At 41.0% G+C, this 12,165-nt stretch overlaps 1 non-coding gene across 1 annotated transcript; it reads left to right on the forward strand.

The window, feature by feature from the left end:
- The first annotated feature begins 245 nt into the window (after positions 1-245).
- On the forward strand, positions 246-352 carry LOC148861098 (small nucleolar RNA R71). The gene has a single exon (XR_016095332.1). It is a non-coding gene; the product is annotated as a small nucleolar RNA R71 (small nucleolar RNA).
- Positions 353-12,165: the final 11,813 nt, after the last annotated feature.

The raw sequence follows: 12,165 nt of genomic DNA on the forward strand, positions 1-12,165 counted from the left end.
AACCAAAGCAGTTAAATCAGAAATCTGGTTTTCTAATTTTGCATGGCTTACCTCGTTAACACTTCTAATGGTACCTTCTGTCCTTGTACCAAATTGCTGAGAATTTTCGGCCATATTGGAGATTAATTCCTTGGCCGGTTCAGGTGTCTTGTTCACTAGAGCTCCTCCACTGGCTGCATCGACCATACTTCTATCCATGGGCTGAAGCCCTTCATAGAAGTATTGGATTAACAATTTGTTCAGGAATTTGGTGGTGGGGACAACTAGCAACAAGTTGCTTAAAACTTTCCCAATATTCATATAATGTCTCACCACCAAACTGCCAAACTCCACATATTTCTTTTCTTATATTCGCAGCCCGGGACACAGGAAAATATTTATCTAAAAATATCCTACTCATTTCATCCCATGTACGTACAGAACCGGGAGGGAGAATATACAACCAATCCTTTGCTTTATCTCTTAAAGTAAATGGAAAGGCTATGAGTTTTACCTAGTCCTCGGTCATACCGTGGGGTTTCATGCTTGAACAGACGACATGAAATTCCTTTAGATGTTTGTGAGGGTCCTCACCTGGGAAACCATGAAACAGAGGTAATATTTGAATCAAACCAGATTTGAGTTCAAAGGCTACCTCAAGAGTGGGGTACGTGATGCATAAAGGCTGTTGGTTCATAATTGGTGCAGCCAACTCCCTTAATGTCCTCTCTATGTCAGCCATTCTTTCTACTTTTTCGAAGATAGGAAAATCACAAGTTGGTAGATCGATATCTGAGTTCACCCTTTTAGGTGAACGATCCTTCCTTTGCTTCGCCTCCTTCCTTAAACGATGGGTGGTCCTCTCAATTTCGGGGTTGTACTGAAGTTCACCTCGTTGAGAAGCACGAGTCATAAACAAGAAGATTAACAAAAGAAGGTAATATCTAAGAAATTAACGTTGCTCCCCGGCAACGGCGCCAAAATTTTGGCGGGTTTGTTGAAGCCCTCAAAATTAGTACTAGTCCCACAATAAGATATTTGCAGTAAAAGTGGTACTAGGTCGAATCCCACAGGGAGTAAATCAGTAATCTCTTAGCCGAATGGATACTATAATTGTGTGGGGAAATTTAATAACTAGAATTAAAAGAATAAGAAAGCACTTAAACAAACAAGAGAAAAATCAGTCTTACTGAATTCTGGTTCAAGGGTTCGGGTTGAATCGATTGGCCATCAATCCTAGGTACAATTCAGCATTCTTGCAATTCAAGCATTTAACCTTAGATTTACTAGGATAGCCTTAATAAAACTTGTGTTTTCCTAATTCAGTTGACCAAACCTAGCATTCGATCAACACTTATCACCACTCAACTGGGTATGATAGCGTTCCATGTTAAACAATGATAGCATTAAAATTTGTAAAAACAGTTAAACCAAAATAACAATAATTCAGATAGCTGCAATTATTGAATTTTGTTCCATCGATTCCTTTAGGTTGAACCATGATAAAACGTTGGTCAAAGGCTGTCATGAACAATTGACCCAAAAAGATATCAACCTAATTGCTACTTGTACCATTCTTCGTGACAATTACGGATCACCGAAATCATGGATAGCAATAGGAAAATCAACAATAATTCAGTTGTCAAACTAATTAACATCAATGTCCAATAAAAATATGCACAAGAATCAATGAATACTTGAATTAGAAAGCAAGAAAATAAAGTAACTACAGAACCTCACAATGACATAATCGAACCTCCCCCTTGAACCAGAAAAAGAAGCTTAGCTACTCATGATCTGCGCAATCTCCATGCTTTTCTTCTCCATAGCCGAACTACCTTCTTGAGCTTCTTGGCCTCTTGATGATCTCTTGGATCTTGGAATGAGTGATGCTAGAGCTGGTTCGCCCCCCTCTTTATATAGCCAAAGGAGAGGGCTGTTTTCCAACTCCTTCTAGGAGATCATCTTATCTTTAGGGAGTCTTGATCTTCTTTGAACTAATCCTATCCTATCTCTTATCTAATCCCCAACCTTCTTATCCTTATAGGATTACATTCAAACTTTAGATCTAATAAGACTCTCTCCCTCTTGGGAGATTAAATTCGAATTAGAACTCTAGACTCTTGTATCCGAGTTGGGCTTCTCTGCTACTTGGGTTGCTTCTAGGTTCTTCTGCGAGTTGGGCTTCAGTTGTTAAATGGGCCCGACTGCGAATTTGCTTCGACTTTGGGCCCGTTTTCGTATTCGATGCAGACCGAACCAAGTCAATACCCAAAACATAAAAGTTGTGGGCCTTTCATTCTTCTTTCTAATGCTTCTTGAATTACCCAATTTGAAGTCCGGAATTGTGAATTAGGCTCAGATCACTGACTATCGCCGAAACTGTGCAAAATCACCCGAATTGGCATGTTTCCTTCCAATTGCCTTCTTTATTGCCCGGAATCGAAATACAAGAGTAATGAGTGCATTTAAGTGTTAAAATAATGAAAAAAAAATGAAAATTAGGGGACAAAAATAGGGTTCTTTTTAGTCTCATCACTGCTGCCCTAGGTTGGCCTGAAATCTGCTTAATACATTCACTGCCTGAGCAATGTCAGGACGAGTGCACAGCATGGCATACATGATGCTCCCTACAGCAGAGGCATTGGGAATGTCTTTCATGCCATCAATCTCCTCAATAGTCTTGGGAGACATTTTCTTGGGGAATGTGACTCCGTGCCTGAAAGGAACATTTCCTTTCTTGGAGTTTTCTATGTTGTATCTTTTGACAGTTTTGTCAATGTAAGCAGATTGGGATAATTCTATTATCCGCTTTGATCTCTCCTTATAGAGTTGAAGACCCAGTATATAGGAGGCTTCCCCAAGATCTTTCATGGAGAATTGTTGTGAAAGCTATACTTTCACCGTAGTCTACATTCCTACATCACTCCCAATGAGTAGAATGTCATTGATGAGACCAAAAAGAATCCTATTTTTATCCTCTAATATTCACTCTTTTATATTTATTTATCACTTAAATGAACTCATTACTCTTGTCTTTCGATCTAGGGCAATAAAGAAGGCAATTGGAAGAAAACAGGGCAAATCGGGTGATTTAGGACAATTTCGGCGACAGTCAGTAATCTGGGCCTAACTATCAATTCCGGACACCGAATTAGACAATTCAAGAAGCACTAGAAAGATGAAAAAAGGCCCACAACTTTTATGTTTTGGGTTTTGACAGATTTGGCCTGCATCGAGTACAAAAACAAGCCCAAAGTCAGAGCAAGTTCGCAGCCAGGCCCATTTCATAACTTAAGCCCAACTCGTAGAAGTACCTTGAAGCAGCCCAACTCGAATTCAAGAGTTAAGAGTCCGAATTTCGAATGTAATCTCCAAGGAGAGAGTTTTATCAGATCTAAAGTCTTGAATGTAATCCTAGAGAGATAAGAAGATTGAGATTAGAGCATTAGATAAGAGATAGGATAGGATTAGTTCAAGATAAGATCAAAACTCCCTAAGGATAAGATGATCTCCTAGAAGGAGTTGGAAAACAGCCCTCTCCTTTGGCTATATAAAGAGGGGGGCGAACCAGCTCTAGCAATCACTCATTCCAAGATCCAAGAGATCATCAAGAAGACCAAGAACCAAGAAGGCAGTTCGGCTATGGAGAAGAAGAGCATGGAAATTGCGCAGATCATGAGTAACTAAGCTTCTTTTTCTAGTTCAATGGGGGAGGTTCGATTGTGTCATTGTGAGGTTCTGTAGTTACTTTATTTTCTTTATTTTTAATTCAAGTATTCATTGGTTCTTGTGCACATTTTTATTGGATGTTAATGTTAATTACTCTAACAAACTGAATTGATGTTGATTTTCCTATTGCTATCCATGATTTCGGTGATCCGTAATTGTCACGAATAATGGTACAAGTAGCAATTAGGTTGATATCTTTTTGGGTCAATTGTTCGTGACAGCCTTTGACCAATGTTTTAACATGGTTCAACCTAAAAGAATCGATGGAACAAAATTCAGTAATTGCAGCTATCTCAATTATTGTTATTTTGGTTTAACTATTTTCACAAATCTTAATGCTATCATTGTTTAACATAGAACGCTATCGTACCCAGTTGAGTGGTGATAAGTGTTGATTGAATGCTGGGTTTGGTCAACTGAATTAGGAAAACACAAAGTTTATTATGGCTATCCTAATAAATCTAAGGTTAAATGCTTGAATTGCAAGAATGCTGAATTGTACCTAGGATCGATGGCCAATCGATTCAACCCGAACCCTTGAACCAGAATTCGGTAAGACTGATTTTCTCTTGTTTGTTTAGTTTGTTATTCTTTTAATTTTAGTTATTTAATTTTCCCACACAATTACTTTATCCATTCGGCTAAGAGATTACTGATTTGCTCCCTGTGGGATTCGACCTAGAACCACTTTTACTGCAAATATTTTATTGTGGGACTAGTAATAATTTTGAGGGATTCGACAAACCCGTCAAAATTTTGGCGCCGTTGCCGGGGAGCAACTTTAATTTCTTATCTATTACCTTCCTCTTGTTAACCTCTTTTATTTTATGACTCGTGCTTCTCAACAAATTGAACTCGGGTACAACCCTGAAATTGAGAGGACCACCCGTTGTTTAAGAAAGGAGGCGAAGCAAAGGAAGGATCGTTCACCAAAGAAGGTGAATTCAGATTGTGATCTTCCCATCTTCGAAGAAGTAGAAAGAATGGCTGACAGAGAGAGGACATTAAGGGAGTTGGCTGCACCAATTATGAACCAACAGCCTTTATGCATCATGTACCCCACTCTTGAGGTAGCCTTTGAACTCAAATCTGGTTTGATTCAAATATTACCTCTGTTTCATGGTTTCCCAGGTGAGGACCCTCACAAACATCTAAAGGAATTTCATGTCGTCTGTTCAAACATGAAACCCCATGGTATGACCGAGGACCAGGTAAAACTCATAGCCTTTCCATTTACTTTAAGAGATAAAGCAAAGGATTGGTTGTATATTCTCCCTCCTGGTTCTGTACGCACATGGGATGAGATGAACAGGATATTTTTAGATAAATATTTTCTTGCATCCCGGGCTGCAAATATAAGAAAAGAAATATGTGGAGTTCAGTAGTTTGGTGGTGAGACATTATATGAATATTGGGAAAGGTTTAAACAACTTGTTGCTAGTTGCCCCCACCACCAATTTCCTGAGCAATTGTTAATCCAATACTTCTATGAAGGGCTTCAGCCCATGGATAGAAGTATGGTCGATGCAGCCAGTGGAGGAGCTCTAGTGAACAAGACACCTGAAGCGGCCACCTGTCCCTCGGCTGCAAGGAACAGCGTTGCACTCTCTCTTGTATGGATCCAGGGAATTAAAACATTTTTGCAAATCATTTTGAAACCATAATTTATATACTGCCGGCAGTCTTGTTTTCCATCAGTGAGAGTGCATCCCTGATCATTACCTTTGTCCAACAAAGGGGCTGATCCTGTCACTATGATCACCCACTCAGATGAATTCTCAGACTATCCCAACATACCTAGGTTTTGACCCCCGCTAAGGATCTCACTGATTGGTACATCAAAAATAGCCTAATCCAACACGTAGTGCAGTATCATAATCGAGTCTAAGGGTTGGGTGTAACTTTCTAGTTTTGCCCATCAATCTCCAAGGTCCAGGGCAATACTAGAAATCTGGTCCAGTTCAAAGATTCAATTAATCCGACACTATAAGTGCCTAGGGTCTCACCCCGGTAGCTGAGACAAGCCACCCCAACCGACTTGGTGGAACCACATTGTTAGCCTTGTTAGGATAGGTCTCCCCAAACCGACCCACTAGCTGTGAACATTCTAAACTAACACGAGTCTCATTAAGTGTCCAGTTTAAGGGTATTACATAGAAACATACCAAGGGAACATGAATCAAATATGCACTTTTATTCCTTTACAATAAACTCATAAAGTACATCATTTTGATTGAATCTAAGGGCATACAAAACTGTCTAACACCTAGAAGGTCCACCCGGGTATCCAGACCACCAGTCCTGTGGGAGATGTCTCATAATCGATCCCTTCTTTTTGTGTATACCCTTTCGCCCCCAAGTGAACTTTATAGGTCTCAATCCTACCATCAGTGCCCTTCTTCCTCTTGTAGATCCATTTGCAACCAATTGCTTTTACCCCGGAGGGTGGATCTACTAGAGTCCAGACTCCATTGGTCTCCATCGAGTCCATCTCAGCTCTCATGGCCTCCACCCACTTCTGGGATTCTATGTCTCACATAGCTTTCGTGTAAGTCACAGGATCCTCTTCACTAGTCATGGCTTCCACCATGTAACTATCCTGGTCATAACCATATCGGACTGGTGGTCTGGATACCCGTGTGGACCTTCTAGGTTGGTCACTTCCTGGAACTTCTGAGACATCTCCCACTGCTCCTGAGCTCTCCTCATCAAGAACTATTTCTTGACGGTGAGTGTCCAGGATGTATTTAGATTCTAAGAATTGGGTGTTTCGACTGTAGAACACTTTCTGCTCACTTGGGTCATAGAATATATAACCCATTGAATCCTTTGGGTAGCCTATAAACAGGCAACGACTGGTTTTGGATTCCAACTTGTCCACACTTGTTCTTTTAACGTGTGCAGGACAACCCCAAACCCTCAAGTGTCTTACACTTGGCTTCCTTCCGGTCCATAGTTCATGTGGAGTTTTCAAAACTTATTTGGTTGGAACCCGATTCAACACGTAGATAGCAGTCTCTAATGCATATACCCAAAAGGATGTGGGTAATTCTGAGCGTATGAGAAGTGATAGGACCATGTCCAACAAGGTCCTATTCCTCCTCTCTGAAACACCATTGAGTTGAGGTGTAGCAGGAGGAGCTAGTTGTGACACTATCCCATTGTCTTTTAAGAAGTCCTTGAATTCGTTAGAGAGATACTCGCCGCTTAGATCCAATCGAAGGGCCTTAACTTCTCTCCCTAACTGTTTCTCGACTTCCTGTCTGAACTCTTTGAACTTTTTCAAGGATTCAGACTTGTGTCTCATTAGGTACACCAAACCATATCGTGGAAAATCATCTGTAAAGGTGATGAAATACACGTGTTGATTCTATGTCCTAACACTCAGGGGACCACATACATCAGTATGTATTAGGTCATGTTAGACAATTTTGTATGCCCTTAGCTTCAATCAAAATGATGTACTTTATGAGTTTATTGTAAATGAATAAAAGTGCATATTTGATTCATGTTCCCTAGGTATGTTTCTGTGTAATACCCTTAAACTGGACACTTAATGAGACTCGTGTTAGTCTAGAATGTTCACAGCCAGTGGGTCAGTCTGGGGAGACCTATCCTGACAAGGCTGACACTGTGGCACCACCAAGTCGGTTCGGGTGGCTTGTCTCAGCTACCGGGGTGAGACCATAGGCACATGCAGTGTAGGATTAATTGAATCTTTGAACTGGACCAGATTTCCAGTATTGCCCTAGACTTTGGCGATTGATGGGCAAAACTGGAAAGTTACACCCGACCCCTAGACTCGATTATGATACTGCACTAGGTGTCAGATTGGGCTGTCTTTGATGGACCAATCAGTGAGATCCTTAGTGGGGGTCAAATCCTCGGTATGTTGGGACAGTTTGAGAATTCATCTGAATGGGTGATCATAGTGATAGGATCAGCCCCTTTGTCAGACAAAGGTAAAGATCGGGGATGCACTCTCATTGATGGAAACCAAGACTGCCGGCAGCAGATTTCAATCGTTGAGATATGTTTTGCAAAATATATTTTATATGAAATATAAAAGTATATATATTATGGTTTTGAAATGATTTGCAAAAGGTTTTAATTCTCAGAATCGATATAAGCAAAGAGTGCAACATTGTTCCTTGCAGCCGAGGGAGAGGTCCTCTCTTGTCGGGCAGTGTATGATCATTATGGGCTGAGAGGTTAAGTGTAAGACCATTGAGGATAATACCTGATGGGCTAATCTTGCATCTACCCAGAGTCCCTGGGTGTTACAAGGTGGTTTGGCCCAGGGATCACTTAGGGTAAGTGTTGGCCCCATAGAGCCCATCTGATGGGTTTCAGGGGGTGCACTGTCCATAACAGTGTATTTGGCCAAGCCTTGTAACAAAGGCTGGGCTGAACCCATGTGACTGATGTGTAGATCAATGTTAGGGTCCCACGCCATACAAGGAAGCCCAACTGGGCAGCTGTTTGGAAGGCTAAATGAATACATAACCTTAAATGGGCCTTAAACCCATTTCAAACTGGGCCAATTTGATTAGTCTTTAAGGGGCAAATTCTGAGATAAGATCAGCTGATAAGATTGGGCCCACACCCTATCAACTTAGAGAGTCCAAGATCTAAATAAGATTTAGATCTAGAAGCCTCCTAATTAGATTAGGAGATGGCTGATCTAATCTGTAGATAAGATAAAGATTATCCCTTATAACTTAAAGGGACTTCTAATCCAAATATGATTTAGGTTAGCAACTCCTAATGGGATTAGGAGCTGATCCCTTTTTAAGTCTATAAAAGGAAGAGGGGGTGGCATCCTTTAGACATCACAAGCAAGCAATACACATTGTTGTCTTCAGAGCTGAAATCACAAGAAGAGAGAATTCTACACCCTACAAATACTCTCTTGCCGCCTCCTTCCTGTAGCCACCGCCTATAGCAGTTCGATCTTCAGTTCTTGGGAGATATCAAGATTGGATCTTGATTCCAATCTTTTGGAGAAAAGATTGGTGGGAGTTGTATTCACAAGCCGTTCAGGTGATTCTTGAGAAGGATCAAGTTCTTTTGGAATAACACTACTGATTCTGCTCCACCCTGCACTGTGCCATCTTCAGTGGGAGCAAATTTTGGATCATTTCTTAGGTGTGAACACCTCCATTGGGAGATACTACTTCTCTGTATCAGGTATTATCTCTCCCTACTCCTTTTGGTTCAGATCTGGTTCGGTTTATGGTTTAAGGATGATCCTTGAAAATATGATTTTCTAAATAGGGAATTCGATTCCCAATTGAAGGGAGAAAAAAAAAATTTGAAATTTACCCCCTTATTCCACATTCTTTGGGCATCCATGTGATGGATTTTCTATCCCTTCAGGTCAAGTGTGCCTCCAGATCTTTCAGGCTTACCGTCAAATGGCCGCTTAGCCATCTTACCTTGAAGGCAAGGCTCACAAGTGGGAAGATTTTCTATGGTTAGAAAATCCAAAAGGCCATCCTTTACCAGCCTTGTGATTCGGTCAACACCGATATGGCCAAGTCGGTAATGCCAGAGGCACGTGGGATTTAATGTATCACGATTCTTTTTCTTGGGATTTTCGACCGACGTAGTTTCAGTTAGGTTAGTTTCCAGAGAAGGATGTAAAACATAGAGACCGTTCTCCAGTTCCCCGTATGCGATGCATTTGTTATTCTGTTTAACAGTAATCGTATTACTAAAATAAACAGTATATCCATCAGCACACAGTTTAGAAATAGAAATTAAATTTCTTCTCAAGTTCTGTACATAAAGACAATCTTTAAGTACAAGGAATCCTTCCCTAAAAACTAATTCTATGGTTCCTATTGCCGCAACTACAACACTTGCAGTCATTCCCAAAAATAGTGTCACTTCGCCTTCACTCAATCTTCTGCTAACTTTGAACCCCTGTAGTGAGTTACACGCATGAGTTGATGACCCGACGTCAACACACCAGGACACAAAAGCAACTAACATATTAGTTTCTATGACACAAGTTTCGATGTTACCTTTCTTAGATTCCAGGTAGGTGGGACAGTTCCTCTTCCAGTGGCCGGTCTGCTTGCCGAAGTGATAGAGGCCTTGTTCTTCTTCTACTTCTTGGGTTTGGTAGCTTTCTTCTGGGGCTTCTTTGCCTTTCTCTTTTTCTTGCCCGATTTGTTAGCTTTAGCAAGCATAACCATAGGCTCATCCTTCTTGAGTAGATCCTCGGCCCTCTACAACATATTGCTGAGTTCCTGGACGCTGACATTCAACTTATTCATATTGTAGTTCATTGTAAACGCATTGAAGGAAGATGGCAAAGAATTCAGGATGGCATCCACTTGCATGCCATGATCTAGCCCGGATCCAAGAGCTTCGAGTTCATTAATGTATCCCATCATCCGAAGACAATGGTTATGAACTTTCTGCCCTTTGGTCATCTGCGCCGCCATGAACAATTTCAGGACCTTCTGTCAAGTAGAACGGTTCTGCTCTTCATACATTGTTCTTAGACTATCCAATATGTCCTTGGCTAATTCTATCTGATCGAACTGCCTCTATATTGAGTTGTCTAATGAGGCAATGATAAAGCAGTGGGCTAGGGAGTTCTTATCCTCCCAATCTTGGTAGTCCCTCCTACAGGCCTCAGAAGCCCTATCACCCGGATGTTCCAGGGCTGGATTTTTCACCACCTTGTCTAACTTTTCAGAAGTTAGGACCAACATAAGGTTTCTGTACCAGTCAGCATAGTTTGGGCCCTTAAGATTGTTATCGTCTAGAAGCTTTGCAAATTGACCGTTTTCCATTTTCTGATAAAACAGCAAAGACGTTAGTCCTCAACCTTAGTTTGATTCGTATTACCTACATAGAAATGGTTTTTAATCTATGTTCCATTCCCAATTGTTCATCTCTGAGATTTCCCTCCTTTCACAGTGACGAAGACGATGAAATGTCTCTGGAAATATGGGAAATCACATAGGGTGCATGAATCCAATTATTCTAGCTGCAAAACCCCACCACCTTTCTGTGACAGATCATATCCACTCATCAAATGAGTATCCCTTTGGCCTTTGTCAAACAAGGTTCAGAGCTATTTTCAGGTAAACCATTCTATCCAGTGAGTGCACACCCATCATATTTTGGTTACACCAAGGTACCGTGAGAGAGTTCCCATTTTCTGGTGAAGCCCCTCCCACATCGGTCTATGACGCCCCTATCATCTTATGAAACATTCTAACAGATCCAACAGCAAATGGATAGCCCAATTTTATGGTGCATTTTCTCATTACTAATGGACCCATCATTGTGCTAATGACAGAAGGCCTTTAGAGAGTCCATCATATGCATCTCCCTATCACATGCATTCATATTTGCTGGAGGGAACAAAATTATGCCCTAGTTCTAATTTAGGTCAAATGAAAGTGGCTCCCACTGACTTTCATAAAGTCAGATTTCTGGTGGGCCTTAATCGGCTAGGGGTTCCGTACGCATCCCTTTTTAGGGTTGTCAGGCCCACCAAACAAAGAGGGGTCATCCAATGACCTTAAGGGACACCATGGCAATGATGTGCATTCAGCCATGGTGCACGCAAGAGCCACTAACGAGTCATCATGGGCTAAGTGCTTATGGCCCATGGTCGCAGCACATCAAACATCCAAAAATCACATGTAAAGGAGGAATTGATCCAAACAATTAACTGCTGTAAAGCACATCGAATAGCCCATTTAAAAAATCCAAAGCATTAACAATTAATGTCTACTAGGTGTATGGGCTGAATTGCAATTAGCAGTTCGGCCCATACAACTTTTCTCACAATAATGGACTTTTGTAGTTTTAACCCTTTAAAACTGGGCTTTACAGGTGGGCCAAAATAATCCCTGTAATTGAACATCAGATTTGGAACAACAAGTGTGAGAAATAAGGACTGAAAAACTGCCCCTTTCGAACCCCAGATTTGGTCCATTCTAGTCCGAAATGGTCCAAAACTGATTTTCATCTTTCTTTTGGGGATTTCTCTTTGCCTTCCTTTTCTTGCCCGATTTGCCAGTTTCAACAAGCATGGCAATGGGCTCATCATTTTTAATCAATTCTTCAACACTTTGCAACATATTGTTGAGCTCTTGCAAGCTGACATTCAGCTTGCTCATGTTGTAGTTCATGATGAATGGATTAAAGGATGGAGACAGAGAGTTGAGAATAGCATTGATCTATATTACCAGATCTAGCCCGGATCCAAGACCCTCCAGTTCATTGATATAACTCATCATCCGGAGACAATGGTCATGAACTTGTTGGTTCTTGGACATCTGTGCGGTCATGAACTGTTTCAAGACCTTTTGTCGAGTAGAACGATTCTACTCTTGGTACATTGTCTTAAAACTATCCAATACGTCCTTGGCAAGTTCGATTTGATCAAACTGTCTCTGAATTGGATTGTTTAAAGATGCAATC

Source organism: Nelumbo lutea, chromosome 4 (assembly GCF_056320005.1).
Source record: "Nelumbo lutea isolate HS-2025 chromosome 4, American lotus-T2T, whole genome shotgun sequence".
Lineage (NCBI taxonomy): Eukaryota > Viridiplantae > Streptophyta > Magnoliopsida > Proteales > Nelumbonaceae > Nelumbo > Nelumbo lutea.